This window comes from Balaenoptera musculus, chromosome 4 (assembly GCF_009873245.2).
Source record: "Balaenoptera musculus isolate JJ_BM4_2016_0621 chromosome 4, mBalMus1.pri.v3, whole genome shotgun sequence".
Taxonomy (NCBI): Eukaryota; Metazoa; Chordata; class Mammalia; order Artiodactyla; family Balaenopteridae; genus Balaenoptera; species Balaenoptera musculus.
In genome coordinates this window covers 129,276,888-129,292,188 of record NC_045788.1, presented here as the reverse complement: position 1 = coordinate 129,292,188, position 15,301 = coordinate 129,276,888, and positions in this window count along the sequence as shown.

Here is a 15,301-nt window from a genome sequence, read left to right as displayed (position 1 = left end):
GAATGAGAGGTAAGAAAAAAGTTTTAGATCTGATTTAGGATTCTTTTAGTTGCAAGAGTCAAAAGCCAATTCAACACTGGCTTGAATAACAAAGAGTATTTACAGGCTCACATCACTAGGAAATCCGGAAGGCTTCTTGTTTCAGAAATGGATTTATTCAAAGGCACAAAGACATCAGGAATCTGTCTTTCTCCACCTCCTGGGTCAGCCGTCTCCTATGTTAACTTCGTTCTCAGATGGAGTGTCCCCATGAGGTAGCTACCAGCTGCCTAAACTTACATCCTCCCAGCTCAAAAGCCCAACAGAAAGAGAATATCCTTTTCCTCAGAACACTTGGTTAGAATAGTCACTGGTCAAGCTTGAGTGCCATGTCCATTGCTGTGGAAAAGGAGTAGAGCACTTGGACAGTGTCATGAGTAGAGAGAGAATAATTCTCCAAATTGATAAATTAATGTTGGGTGTACGAAAAAAAGAGAGAGAGAGAGAGAGAGGGAGGGAGGGAGGAGGGAAGAAAAGAGGAAAAGAAGGAGGGAGGGAAGAAAAGAAAAGGCCACTTAAAAATCCTATGCCCCAGGGCATGGAACCAACCTAAATGTCCATCAACAGATGAATGGATAAACAAGATGTGGCACATATATACAAGGGAATATTACTCAGCCATAAAAAGAAACAAAATTGAGTTATTTGTAGTGAGGTGAATGGACCTAGAGTCTGTCATACAGAGTGAAGTAAGTCAGAAAGAGAAAAACAAATACCGTATGCTAACGCATATATATGGAATCTAAAAAAAAAAAAAAAATGGTACTGATGAACCTAGTTGCAGGGCAGGAATAAAGAGGTAGACATAGAAAATGGACTTGAGGACGTGGGCTGGGAGGGTGAAGCTGGGGCAAAGTGAGAGTAGCATCGACATATATACACTACCGAATGTAAAATAGTCGGCTGGTGGGAAGCAGCAGCATAGCACAGGGAGATCAGCTCGGTGCTTTGTGACGACCTAGAGGGGTGGGATAGGGAGGATGGGAGGGAGGCTCAAGAGAGAGGGGATATGGGGACATGTGTATGCATATGGCTGATTTGCTCTGTTGTGCAACAGAAACTAACACAGTATTGTGAAGCAATTATACTCCGATAAAGATCTATTTTAAAAAGATCCTATGCTAATATCCTCATAAGTAGGATGTGTCAGTGTCCCATGAAAATATTCTAGCTCCAAGATGATGATAAAAAATGACCTTGATGGGGCCAGACACTCAGCTAAGCTCTTTTCATACATATGACACCATTTAATTCTGAAAACACCCCTTTAAAATAGCTACTGTCATTCCTGTTTTATAGAAGAACAAACTGAGATTCAGAAAGGTTTAGTAATTTCTCCAGAGTTCCAGAGCTAATAAAGCATTGGAGCCAATTTGTTTGCCAAAATAAATCTCTTCATCTACAAACCAAAATCTGTTTAAAGCATACAGCTAAAATTGCCTTTGTAAGAGATACCTTTTCCTATTGCCAGACTGGGAGTCTCAAAAAGCGATTTCTTTAGGAAAGAGAAGTGCAAAGTCTCAGGAAATACAAAGAGATTTGTTTATTTTTGTAGTTTAATACCGGTAGGTACAAATCTGATCACCTCATCCAATGAATAAGACCTTGAGTTATTCTTTGTGCAAGGAATTAATATGAAGTCCATACAATTAGCAATCAGAAAAACACGGAATATTAGAATAGAATAGGATCTTAATCCAACTCCTTCTTGAGGAAACAGGCCCAGCAAAACTGTTATGCCTGTGAACTGGAGAACAAAAAGGAAAGAGATCAGTGCTAAAAGTTTATGCCTGTTGCAGCGGCATCATTCTCCGTTTTTTAGCTTAATTTATACAGAAGTACAGTAATACTATCCAAATAATACCTTTGAAAGCAGAATGAGACTCTGAGAAGGCAGGGATTTATAACATTTAGATTTTGAAAGAAAGGTAGAAGTGAGGTAGGAAAAATTCCTAATCTCACCAATCCTTCTCACACAGGACTTCCTCTCCACCGTCTCTGCGTGCAGAATTGGCAACCAAATGGGGTGAATTCTTCCTCAGAGATCTTCACAACATCCAGGTGATGACTTCATCACTAAACTCGTACCTTGACTCTCTTCTAGATCATTCTCCCCACAGCCACCATTGTTTACCTTTCTTCAAAAAGAGAGGACTGGGTCACTATCATACCCTGTGGAAAGCATCTATTGAGCAGAGGCAGCTTTCAGGGACCCTCACTCACACAGATCCCTTCCAAAGCCCTGGGAGGGACCCTTACAATGGGTTCACATGGTCATATGTCTTTGTAAACTTTGCAAAAGTAAGATATTTTCATTGCATGGGTTAAGACTTTTGTCTCTTACCATTCCAGCTTCCCCTCTGTCACACTTCCACACTTGCACTGGGTGAAAATGGAGAAGGTGTGAGAATTTGGCTAAATGGAAGTTGAGTTGGGGATACATTTACTGTCCATATATTTATGTGGTTCTCTATGTCAGTATAGAGGGTGTTGCTGCTCAAGCCAGTGTAGAAATCCCTACCAAAATTACCCCACTGCCCACTGTGCCAACTCATACAACATGACAGCACAGAGGTTCAGGGCCATCAGTCAGCTCATCAGTATTAATGTGTTCTAGAGGGCATTGGTGATTTCGTTATAGTTTGAACCCTTTCCCCCCTTTGAGTAACCTCTGTTGTCTCCCCACACCCCCCTTATAGGTTGGTTGTGGGGAGACAACAGAGGTTACCCAAAGGGCACGGTCACTTTTGGGTATGACACGATTCCTGAATAGTGTCACAAAGACCAATAGCATGGCGAGTTGCAACAATCACCTAAATGAGAAGCTGCTGGTAGGGAAACATTTTATCGTTGAGGCAGTGGTATTTCATTCATCAAATCACCAACTCAAACTTTTCCATTTGATTATCAGTTTAGATATACTCCATGTTTTCAGAGGTAGGGTCAAAAGCAAAACAACACAGAAGTGCAGTGGGTGGAGAGTGGGGTGTGGTTTAGCAATTCATCTATTTGTGGGAAAATTCACAAAACACAAAGACAGAAGGAAGAGGAGTCTAGTTCCATAAGTGGCATCAAACTGGTTTACTAATCTTTTCATCTTGGTTCTGTCTCTAACTCATTTAGCCCCATCGAGTTTGTCACTTCATGTCTCTGGACAACAGTTTCTCATCTGGAAGGGAAAGATTTAAAACGGATGCTCTGAAATTCTTTACAATTCTAAACTCTTTCATTTTAGGAGGTGGAACAGCCTCTAATTGAAAAAGGAATTATCCTCAGAATTCTTTCCCTAGTTTTGATTTAGTAAAGAGTCAAATGGTTTGTAATAAACCAAAAATACATTTACAGCAATCGTCCAGAAAAGAACAGAATGAAGATAATCCTTCTTCTTTTTCCTGTTGAAGCCGGTTACCAACACCACCCCCAATTTTACTGCTAAACTCCCTTAGTCATCAGATATTTCATACCCGACCAAAATCCATTCAGTCCCTGATTATATTGTGAACCCCGAGGACGTCCAGAAAAGTGACACGGAAGAGATCATGTTTTGTTCATCAAAACATTTTTCAAATTAAGCCATCACATCCTAAAATAGTGGATTAGAATCACCCAGCAGGACTTCTTCCTGAAAGCATGCAAATGCACACTCCTAGTTTAGAAGTGGAGTGTCAATTACTTGTGCAGATACAAAAATGACTAATAGCTAAGGCCTAATAAGACACCTGTCAATTTCCCTTTTTTTAGCTTAGCTACTTTCAATTCATAGGAGTTGCTCAACACAAACAACATTTTGCTGACAGTTCTGTATGTGCTTGAGCAGTGATAGCATTCAAATTAAAATGGAGTTTCAGTTATTTCCATCCCCTTCTTAAAAATACATTTTAAGAATTACAGTATTAACCACAAATGAATGGCTGGCCAGCCTCTCAAATGAGTTGCAGAAATAGCATTGTTAAGTCCATCAGAGAAGGGGCAGTTTCCCATCATTGCTCCAGCTAAAGGAGAATGAAGATTTCCTATAAGAGTCTACAAATAGAAACTGACATTTTCTTGGAACAGACATATCCCAGTGAAGGACAGGAGATCACCTCCTTTTGAGATTTAAGAATACATTAAATATAAGAAATCTATCAATAGTTAGGACAGAGTTCACAAATGCTTTTGTGATAAAATGAGAGCTTGCATTATTTTTTTTTTTTTAATTTATTTTTGGCTGTGTTGGGTCTTCGTTTCTGTGCGAGGGCTCTCTGTAGTTGCGGCCAGTGGGGGCCATTCTTCATCGCGGTGCACGGGCCTTTCACTATCGCGGCCTCTCTTGTTTTGGAGCACAGGCTCCAGACGCGCAGGCTCGGTAGTTGTGGCTCACGGGCCTAGTTGCTCCGCGGCATGTGGGATCTTCCCAGACCAGGGCTCGAACACGTGTCCCCTGCATTGGCAAGCAGATTCTCAACCACTGCGCCACCAGGGAAGCCCAGAGCTTGCATTATTAACCAACAAAAAGCCTTCCTTAAGGTGAGCATGACCAAGATAAGAATCAAAGTGATACTTCACAGACTGCCAAATTAATCCAAACAATTCAAATTAGACAAGTCTGTACTACAGGGCTGTTTATGGTCTGAGTTCCACAAAAATGGCAGAAAAACACTCCTGAACATGAAAAAAAGTGTATTACGTTAAAAAGCCCTCTGGACTAACTGTAGCTAATTCACACTTTGAATGGTAAAATTATTTATATATTCAAAATCTTAAAGAACTCTCTTCAGAGTCCAATTAGCATGCCTTTAGAATTCTATTTCCAAATTTAGATTCTCAAATTCACAATGAAGAAGAATGACATTCCCTTTTTACCAAGAAAAAGTAAATGAAGATTAATAAGAATGTCGACAGAATAGTATTTTTCACTCCGTTTAAGTTTTTAAACTAAGATTTTAAGAAAATTTTATCTGTCATTGATCTGAAATGTTTTTAATAATTTTCTTTAAGGGCACATTAAGAACAAAAAGTAGAGTAATTTTAACTAGGCCTTTCCATTTGTGTCTACATGGGCAGTAAGAAAGAAGAATTAGGGCTCATGTTAGTATATTACTAATGTTAGAACTAGAAGATTTCTTTTATTTTTTTAAATTTTTTTAACATCTTTATTGGAGTATAATTGCTTTACAATGGTGTGTTAGTTTCTGCTGTATAACAAAGTGAATCAGCTAAACATAAACATATATCCCCATATCCCCTCCCTCTTGTGTCTCCCTCCCACCCTCCCTATCCCACCCCTCTAGGTGGTCACAAAGCGCTGAGCTGATCTCCCTGTGCTATGCGGCTGCTTCCCACAAGCTATCCATTATACATTTGGTAGTGTATATTTGTCCATGCCACTCTCTCACTTCGTCCCAGCTTACCCTTCCCCCTCCCCGTGTCCTCAAGTCCATTCTCTACGTTTGCATCTTTATTCCTGTCCTACCCCTAGGATCTTCAGAACCATTTTTTTTTTTTAGATCCCATATATATGTGTTAGCATACAGCATTTGTTTTTCTCTTTCTGACTTACTTCACTCTGTATGACAGACTCTAGGTCCATCCACCTCACTACAAATAACTCTATTTCGTTTCTTTTTATGGCTAAGTAATATTCCATTGTATATATGTGCCACATCTTCTTTATCCATTCATCTCTCAGTGGACACTTAGGTTGCTTCCATGTCCTGGCTATTATAAATAGAGCTGCAATGAACATTGTGATACATGATTCTTTTTGAATTATGGTTTTCTCAGGATATATGCCCAGGAGTGGGATTGCTGGGTCGTATGGTAGTTCTATTTTTAGTTTTCTAAGGAATTTCCATACTGTTCTCCATAGTGCCTGTATCAATTTACATTCCCACCAACAGTGAAAGAGGGTTCCCTTTTCTCCACACCCTCTCCAGCATTTATTGTTTGTAGATTTTTTGATGATGGCCATTCTGACTGGTGTGAGGTGATACCACATTGTAGATTTGATTTACATTTCTCTAATGATTAGTGATGTTGAGCATTCTTTCATGTGTTTGTTGGCAATCTGTGTATCTTCTTTGGAGAAATGTCTGTTTAGATCTTCTGCCCATTTTTGGATTGGATTGTTTGTTTTTTTAATATTGAGCGGCTTGAGCTGCCTGTATATTTTCGAGATTAATCTTTTGTCCGTTGCTTCATTTGCAAATATTTTCTCCCGTTCTGAGGGTTGTCTTTTCATCTTGTTTATGGTTTCCTTTACCGTGCAAAAGCTTTTAACTTTCATTAGGTACCATTTGTTTACTTTTGTGTTTATTTCCATTTCTCTAGGAGGTGGGTCAAAAAGGATCTTGCTGTGATTTATGTCATAGAGTGTTCTGCCTATGTTTTCCTCTAAGAGTTTTATAGTGTCTAGCCTTACATTTAGGTCTTTTATCCATTTTGAGTTTATTTCTGTGTATGGTGTTAGGGAGTGTTCTAATTTCGTTCTTTAACATGTAGCTGTCCAGTTTTCTCAGCATCACTTATTTAAGAGGCTGTCCTTTCTCCATTGTATATTCTTGCTTCCTTTATTAAAGATAAGGTGACCATGTGTGCGTGGGTTAATCTCTGGGCTTTCTATCCTGTTCCATTGATCTATATATATATTTTTTGTCCAAGTACCATACTGTCTTGATTACTGTAGCTTTGTAGTATAGTCTGAAGTCTGGGATCCTGATTCCTCCAGCTCCATTTTTCTTTCTCAAGATTGCTTTGGCTATTTGGGGTCTTTTGTGTTTCCATACAAATTGTGAAATTTTTTGTTCTAGTTCTGTGAAAAATGTCATGGGTAGTTTGACAGGGATTGTATTGAATCTGTAAATTGCTTTGGGTAGTATAGTCATTTTCACAATGTTGAGTCTTCCAATCCAAGACCATGGTATATCTCTCCATCTGTTTGTATCACCTTTAATTTCTTTCATCAGTGTCTTATAGTTTTCTGCATACAGGTCTTTTATCTCCTTAGGTAGGTTTATTCCTAGGTATTTTATTCTTTTTGTTGTAATGGTAAATGGGAGTGTTTCCTGAATTTCTCTTTCAGATTTTTCGTTGTTAGTGCATAGGAATGCAAGAAATTTCTGTGCGTTAATTTTATATCCTGCTACTTTACCAAATTCACTGATTAGCTCTAGTAGTTTTCTGGTAACATCTTTGGGATTCTCTATGTAGAGTATCATGTCATCTGCAAATGGTGACAATTTTACTTCTTCTTTTCCGATTTGGATTCCTTTTATTTCTTTTTCTTTTCTGATTATTGTGGCTAAAACTTCCAAAACTATGTTGAATAATAGTGGTGAGAGTGGGCAACCTTGTCTTGTTCCTGATCTTAGTGGAAATGGTTTCAGTGTTTCACCATTGACAACAATGTTGGCTGTGGGTTTGTCATATATGGCCTGTATTATTTTGAGGTAACTTCCCTCTATGCCTACTTTCTGAAGGGTTTTTATCATAAATGGGTGTTGAATTTTGTCAAAAGCTTTTTCTGCATCGATTGAGATGATCATATGGTTTTTCTCCTTCAATTTGTTAGTATGGTGTATCACGTTGATTGATTTGCATATATTGAAGAATGCTTGCATTCCTGGGATAAACCCCACTTGATCGTGGTGTATGATCCTTTTAATGTGCTGTTGGATTCTGTTTGCTAGTATTTTGTTGAGGATTTTTGCATCTATGTTCATCAGTGATATTGGCCTGTAGTTTTCTTTCTTTGTGACATCTTTGTCTGGTTTTGGTATCAGGGTGATGGTGGCCTCGTAGAATTAGGTGGGTAGTGTTCCTCCCTCTGCTATATTTTGGAAGAGTTTGAGAAGGATAGGTGTTAGCTCTTCTCTAAATGTTTGATAGAATTCACCTGTGAAGCCATCTGGTCCTGGGCTTTTGTTTGTTGGAAGATTTTTAATCACAGTTTCAATTTCAGTGCTGGTGATTGGTCTGTTTATATTTTCTATTTCTTCCTGGTTCAGTCTCAGGAGGTTGTGCTTTTCTAAGAATTTGTCATTTCTTCCGGGTTGTCCATTTTATTGGCATATAGTTACTTGTAGTGATCTCTCATGATCCTTTTTTTTTCTGCAGTGTCATTTGTTACTTCTCCATTTTCATTTCTAATTCTATTGATCTGAGTCTTCTCCCTTCTTTTCTTGATGAGTCTGGCTACTGGTTTATCAATTTTGTTTATCTTCTCAAAGAACCAGCTTTTAGTTTTATTGATCTTTGGTATCGTTTCCTTCATTTCTTTTTCATTTATTTCTGATCTGATCTTTATGATTTCTTTCCTTCTGCTAACTTTGGGGTTTTTTTTGTTCTTCTTTCTCTAATTGCTTTAGGTGTAAGATTAGGTTGTTTATTTTAGATGTTTCTTGTTTCTTGAGGTAGGATTGTATTGCTCTAAACTTCTCTCTTAGAACTGCTTTTGCTGCATCCCATAGGTTTTGGGTCATTGTGTTTTCATTGTCATTTGTTTCCAGGTATTTTTTTGATTTCCTCTTTGATTTCTTCACTGATCTCTTGGTTATTTAGTAGTGTACTGTTTGGCGTCCATGTGTTTGTATTTTTTAAAGATTTTTTCCTGTAACTGATATCTAGTCTTATAGCATTGTGGCCAGAAAAGATACTTGATATGATTTCAATTTTCTTAAATTTACCAAGGCTTGATTTGTGATTCAAGATATGATCTATCCTGGAGAATGTTCCATGAGCACTTGAGAAGAATGTGTATTCTGTTGTTTTTGGATAGAATGTCCTATAAATATCAATTAAGTCCATCTTGTTTAATGTATCATTTAAAGCTTGTGTTTCCTTATTTATTTTCATTTTGGATGATCTGTCCATTGGTGAAAGTGGGGTTTTAAAGTCCCCTCTTGTGACTGTGTTACTGTCGATTTCCCCTTTTATGGCTGTTAGCCTTTGCCTTAAGTATTGAGGTGCCCCTATGTTGGGTGCATAAATATTTACAATGGTTATATCTTCTTCTTGGATTGATCCCTTGATCATTATGTAGTGCCCTTCTTTGTCTCTTGTAATAGTCTTTATTTTAAAGTCTATTTTGTCTGATGTGAGAATTGCTACTCCAGCTTTTTTTGATTTCCATTTGCATGGAATATCTTTTTCCATCTCTTCACTTTCAGTCTGTATGTGTCCCTAGGTCTGAAGTGGGTCTCTTGTAGACAGCATGTATATGGGTCCTGTTTTTGTATCCATTCAGCCAGTCTATGTCTTTTGGTTGGAGCATTTAATCCATTTACATTTAAGGTAATTATAAATATGTGTGTTCCTATTACCATTTTCTTAATTGTTTTGGGTTTGTTTGTGTCGGTTTTTTTCCTTCTCTTGTGTTTCCTGCTTAGAGAAGTTCCTTTAGGATTTGCTGTAAAGCTGGTTTGGTGGTGCTGAATTCTCTTAACTTCTGCTTGTCCGTAAAGGTTTTAATTTCTCCATCATATCTGAATGAGATCCTCGCTGGGTAGACTAATCTTGGTTGTAGGGTTTTTCTCTTTCATCACTTTAAATATGTCCTGCCCCTCCTTTCTGGCTTGCAGAGTTTCTGCTGAAAGATAAGCTGTTAACCTTATGGGGATTCCCTTGCATGTTATTTGTTGCTTTTCCCTTGCTGCTTTTAATATTTGTTCTTTGTATTTAATTTTTGATAGCTTGATTTATATGTGTCTTGGAGTGATTTTCCTTGGATTTATCCTGTATGGGACTCTCTGTGCTTCCTGGACTTAATTGACTATTTCCTTTCCCATATTAGGGAAGTTTTCAACTATAATCTCTTCAAATATTTTCTCAGTCCCTTTCTTTTTCTCTTCTTCTTCTGGGAGCCCTATAATTCGAATGTTGGTGCGTTTAATGTTGTCCCAGAGGTCTCTGAGACTGTCCTCAATTCTTTTCATTCTTTTTCCTTTATTCTGCTCTGTGGTAATTAGTTCCACTATTTTATCTTCCAGATCACTTATCTGTTCTTCTGCCTCAGTTATTCTGCTATTGATTCCTTCTAGAGAATTTTTAATTTCATTTATCGTCTTGTTCATCATTTTTTGTTTGCTCTTTCATTCTTTTTAGGTCCTTGTTAAATGTTTCTTGTATTTTCTCCATTCTATTTCCAAGATTTTGTATCATCTTTATTATCATTCCTCTGAATTCTTTTTCAGGTAGACTGACTATTTCCTCTTCATTTGTTTGGTCTGGTGAGTTTTTACCTTGCTCCTTCATCTGCTGTGTATTTCTCTGTCTTCTCATTTTGCTTAACCTACTGTGTTTGGGGTCTCCTTTTCACAGGCTGCAAGTTCATAGTTCCCATTGTTTTTGGTGTCTTCCCCCAGTGGGTAAGGTTGGTTCAGTGGGTTGTGTAGGCTTCCTAGTGGCGAGGACTGGTGCCTGTGTTCTGGCGGATGAGGCTGGATCTTGTCTTTCTGTTGGGCAGATCTGCATTTGGTGGTGTGTTTTGGGGTGTCTGTGAACTTATTATGATTTTAGGCATCCTGTCTGCTAATGGGTGGGGTTGTGTTCCTGTCTTACTAGTTGTTTGGCATAGGGTGTCCAGCACTGTAGCTTGCTGGTCATTGATTGGAGCTGTGTCTTAGCCTTGAGATGGAGAACTCTGAGACAGCTTTTGCCATTTGATATTACGTGGGGCTGAGAGGTCTCTGGTGGACCAATGTCCTAAACTTGGCTCTCCCACCTCAGAGGCTCAGGCCTGACACCCAGCTGGAGCACCATGACTCTGTCAGCCACCCAGCTGGTCTTCTAAAGTGAGGCCACCTGCAGCAGCCTGACCAATGGAATATTCAAATTGAAAATGTTGCCTTAGCACTGGGTGCTAGAGGAGATCTCCATCGTTCCATACCAGAAATAAAAAAGGAAGGACAGCTCCCTTATATGTTCTAAAGATTTCTGACAAAGGCAAAAATCAATTCAATGGGAGGAAGGACAGTCTTTTCAGCAAATAGCGGAGAAATAATTGGCTATTCATATGGAGAATCTTGATCTTTACCTCCAAGCTTGGGTTTTTATGTATCTGAAGTGGTTCCTCCACTGTCTCTTTCCCTTTCTGCCAACTGAAGCAGAAAACTCTGAGGCTTTAGAACAGAGCAGTACTCCTCAACATTGTCGAGGTCATCAAAAATGAGGAAAGTATGAGAAATTGTCACAGCCAAGAGGAGCCTATTGAGACATGAAAACTAAATGTAATGCTGTATCCTTGGCTTCCCGCAGCCTCCCAGGCCCATGTCCCCGGCAAGAATTGGTTCCCGAGCCTGAGGTTTCCAGGTACCCGGAAGAGGGAGGGGGCGAGGCGGCAACAACTGGGCGGGTAAGGGCGAAACACGCGCCCAGGAGCGCCAAGACTCTAAGAGGCGGTGCAATTGGAAGATTTCTTTTAGATCGCCTAAATTATCCCTGGTTTAACCTATGAGAAAACGCATCCATAATTTATATTTTTATTTTTAAAATAATTTATACTCACAACTTTTGTTCATATTTTAATGACAAGGTCCCAATGTCATTTCCTTGACTCTTCTAAATTCTTATGGCTTAATAAGGTAAGAATCTCATGGCTTGTCCAATGACAGAGTTAGAATAGCTTGAGGTCTATTCTAGAGTTCTACAGCACTGTCAATAAAGGACAAATGCCAAATAAATTTTTAAAAATTCATGAGCTACATATTGTCACTTTCTACCACTGTGCATGGAACATTAAAAGCATTCAAAAATACTGATTGAATGACTGAACTTCACTGAAGAAAGCATGGAGTATATGTAAATAAACTAGGCAGGGAGCCATAGAACAGACCCTGCTAAGCCTCACTTTACCACCAACTCACTGTTTCCCTGAGCTGGTAACAAGCTCTTCAGTTCCCAGATCAACCCACTGCCATTTTTTAGATTTAACTAATATTTACATAGATTGCATATGTGCCAGACACTACTCTAAGGGCTTTAAATACAATAATTCATTTAATCCTTACAACAGTCCTAAGAGCAGGGCCAGCTCCCTGGGCAGCAACACCAGGCCTCATGCTCCAAAGGACCCCACACTTGGTTTAATGCTCTGTTCCCGCCATCTTGAAATTGGATCAATGAGCACAGCATTTTCATAACACTGGAATTTGAACAAGGGGCTCTGCAAGTTATGTAACCAGTCCTGTCTAGAGGATTAACACTATTCTCACTCCCATTCTATAGATGCAGAAACTGAGGCAAAGAGAGGTTAAGTAACTTGCCCAAGGTCAAAAAGCTAGTCATTACTGGAGCCAGGATTCACACCCTACATGTCTCTAAACTCACGGGGGAGACATTGGAAGCCATTATGCTCAGTTCCCTGCTAGTTTTACAATTCCAACTAAGGTGATTTACTAAAAGGAATGTTGATTTCACTCTCTCCTCCTTCAATCAATGCTTTTTATAGATGCAGAATTGCAGTGGATAAAGAAAAAGAGATGCTGCATTCACAAAAAAGCCTAATTTGAAAAAAGAACTGCTTAGCTAAATGAAAGGTGAGAGGGTTTTAAATGGCCATGGCAGGGGCTTAGCTATTTAAATGACCAGCTAAACAGGATACTTTTTGGCTGTTTCAAGCTCTGATCCCTAAATTAGAGCTCTTAGGAGTGGGATCCAGAGCCCTACATGGGGAAGACCAAGTTAGCTGAGAATGGCGATGCCACAGCAGGGGCGGGTCAGATCAAAGGAAACACTCTGCGCTTCCTTTTATAGAGGTGAAAACAGCCTAACTGCCCTGTGGTCCAATGGACAAACATAAATAAAAGGCTTGCGTCAGCTAAGGATCAACTACTAAAGAAAAGAGTCAAGACTGCCTGAGGGCTCCGAGTCAAAGGTCAAGTAACCCGTTGAGAGAAGCATTTGCATCCTTTGGCTTTCAGAGTTTCCTGCCTGACCCTTTCCATCTTCATCTTCTATCTAAGGAAACTGTGGGTGTTTTGCTTTGACTAAAATCTATGAGCTCAAGGGGATGGACTGCGGACATTCCTCACGAGTCCAGGGCCTGATCCACATCATGTAAGCTCTGAAAGTTATTATCAGCAGCAGCAGCAGCAGCATTTGCTAATGTTTAGTTTTCTATCTGCATTCTGCTTCTGTTTTTTTTAAATCAGAATAAAAATCTTTTGTTTTATTAATTGTAAAACTAACTTCCAAATATAGTCCACTAAAAAAAAGCCACCCAAGTTTTTAAGTAAAAAATAATTTAGTGTAAAAAAAAAAAAGCCACCCAGATTTGGGCAAGAATGATATCTCCAAGGAGAACCATGGAAGCTGCTATCCTAAACCAAGTATACTCCTCATTGCCAAGTGCCCTTGCCCAGTGTAGACTAGACTGTGTGAGCAACACTGAACAGACCCAGAAATTGATGGTGTAGTCTTACATGAAACGAATGGTTTTAAAAAATCTTAGTGTTCTCTGATAAACCATATTAAATAAATAAATCCAATCATGTTATTTTCTGATTGGATTCGGTAAAGGCAATGGGATCCCATAGTTCTTAGACTCTTTTATGATTTTCTGCTTAGTTGATATGAGCCTCTATGAGTTTTTTTTTTTTTTAATAAATTTATTTATTTATTTATTTATTTTTGGCTGTGTTGGGTCTTCATTGCTGTGCACGGGCTTTCTCTAGCTGCGGCGAGTGGGAGCTACTCTTCGTTGCTGTGTGTGGGCTTCTTGCTGCGGCAGCTTCTCTTGCTGCAGAGCCTGGGCTCTAGGTGTGCGGGCTTCAGTAGTTGTGGCACACGGGCTCAGTAGTTGTGGCTCGTGGGCTCTAGAGCACAGAGCCTCTATGACTTTTAATATTTAGTCAATTAACCAACAGCAGTGTCCTTTAGGAGGTCTCCCAGCCTGTCTCCCTGCTTAGAACTACCAGGGACCAGGTAAGGATTCTGTAAGTGTCTTCCCCATCCTCAAATCCATTCTGCATTTGTCTTTTGTGAGACAACCTGTCCCTCCAATCTGGCCCAGAATTCCTTTTAGTGGCATCATTGCTCTGTGTGCAACCAAAAGTCAGAAACACTGACCCTCAAAGAGCAGAGCTGAAGACACACCTGTGAAGGCTGTGGCTGGTAGCAGACAAGCATGGGAGAATGGTTGTCTGATCCTGACCCCTGAACCCAGGAACCATCTGCAACCACACAGCTCACTATCTACATTAACATCACTCTACTATTCCAGGAAACTTGGAAGATGAAGTTGCAAATAACTTGAGCATTTCAGGAACCTCCCCAAAAAATTCATTTATCCAAGCACTAGACCATTCACTGGTCCTCGTCAGAGCAAATATCCCCTTCTCAGAACAACAGCTCCCTTAACCAGGTTTATCAGATGAATGTCTATGCTTCCTGACTGGTTTCACAACTCTCTTTATGTCTCCCAATTCTCCGTTACTATATTACAAACTTTGCCCAAGCCCAGTCAACCCCTGCCGCGTTGAAAGACCCGCCTTACCCCAGACCCCCTAAATATCCCACCTTTACCATCTTACCCCTAGGAAGCTTCTTAGACTCTGCTTTGCTTTATCCACATTTTTGGAGGCTCCTTTCAGGGAGTCAGTAATCAATATTCCCTTCCCTTCCACTACCAACTCCAACCCATTTTTCTCCCCTGCTCACAGGATGCTGAGTAATAAGCAACTGGATACAAGGAAAGCCTTGGGTTCTGTGGGGGGTTGCAGAGGAGAGAAGTGGTGCAGGGCTTTCTTTCTGTGGGTTGGAAGAGGACTTGGCAATCAGAGCTGGAGAACCCAGCTTGGCCTGCAGGGATCTATGGACCCCAGGGAGACCGTCTCCCTGGCCCTCGAGAGGTGAGCTAAGCACTCACAGATCACAAAGCTGGGAAAGCATGAGACAGAAGGAGAAGGGACTGTCCTTCTGCGTGTCTCAGCAGTGGGCCAGTGGTCTGCCTGCATTTATTCTGCTTTCCTAGGAGGCTTGGCTGCTGCCATTTGGAGACCTCCACAAGCAGAACTATGCCACAGGGGGTAATGAAGAAAAACTGACACACATAAGAGGCTTAGCGGTCAGAGAGAGAGAGAGAGCAATCAATTGGATTGTTCCGATTTAGCACAGGCCAAGAGAAACAGAGGCGGAGGAGAATGCCTAGGGGAAAAAAATGAAAAAAGTCCCAAATCAGGTTCAAAAACAATCTGAAGCTAAAAATGATCATTTACAGCTGACATTTCATGAGATGAGTTGCAGGAAAAGAAGGCCATGTTGAGATTCAAAACAGTGGTGTAAA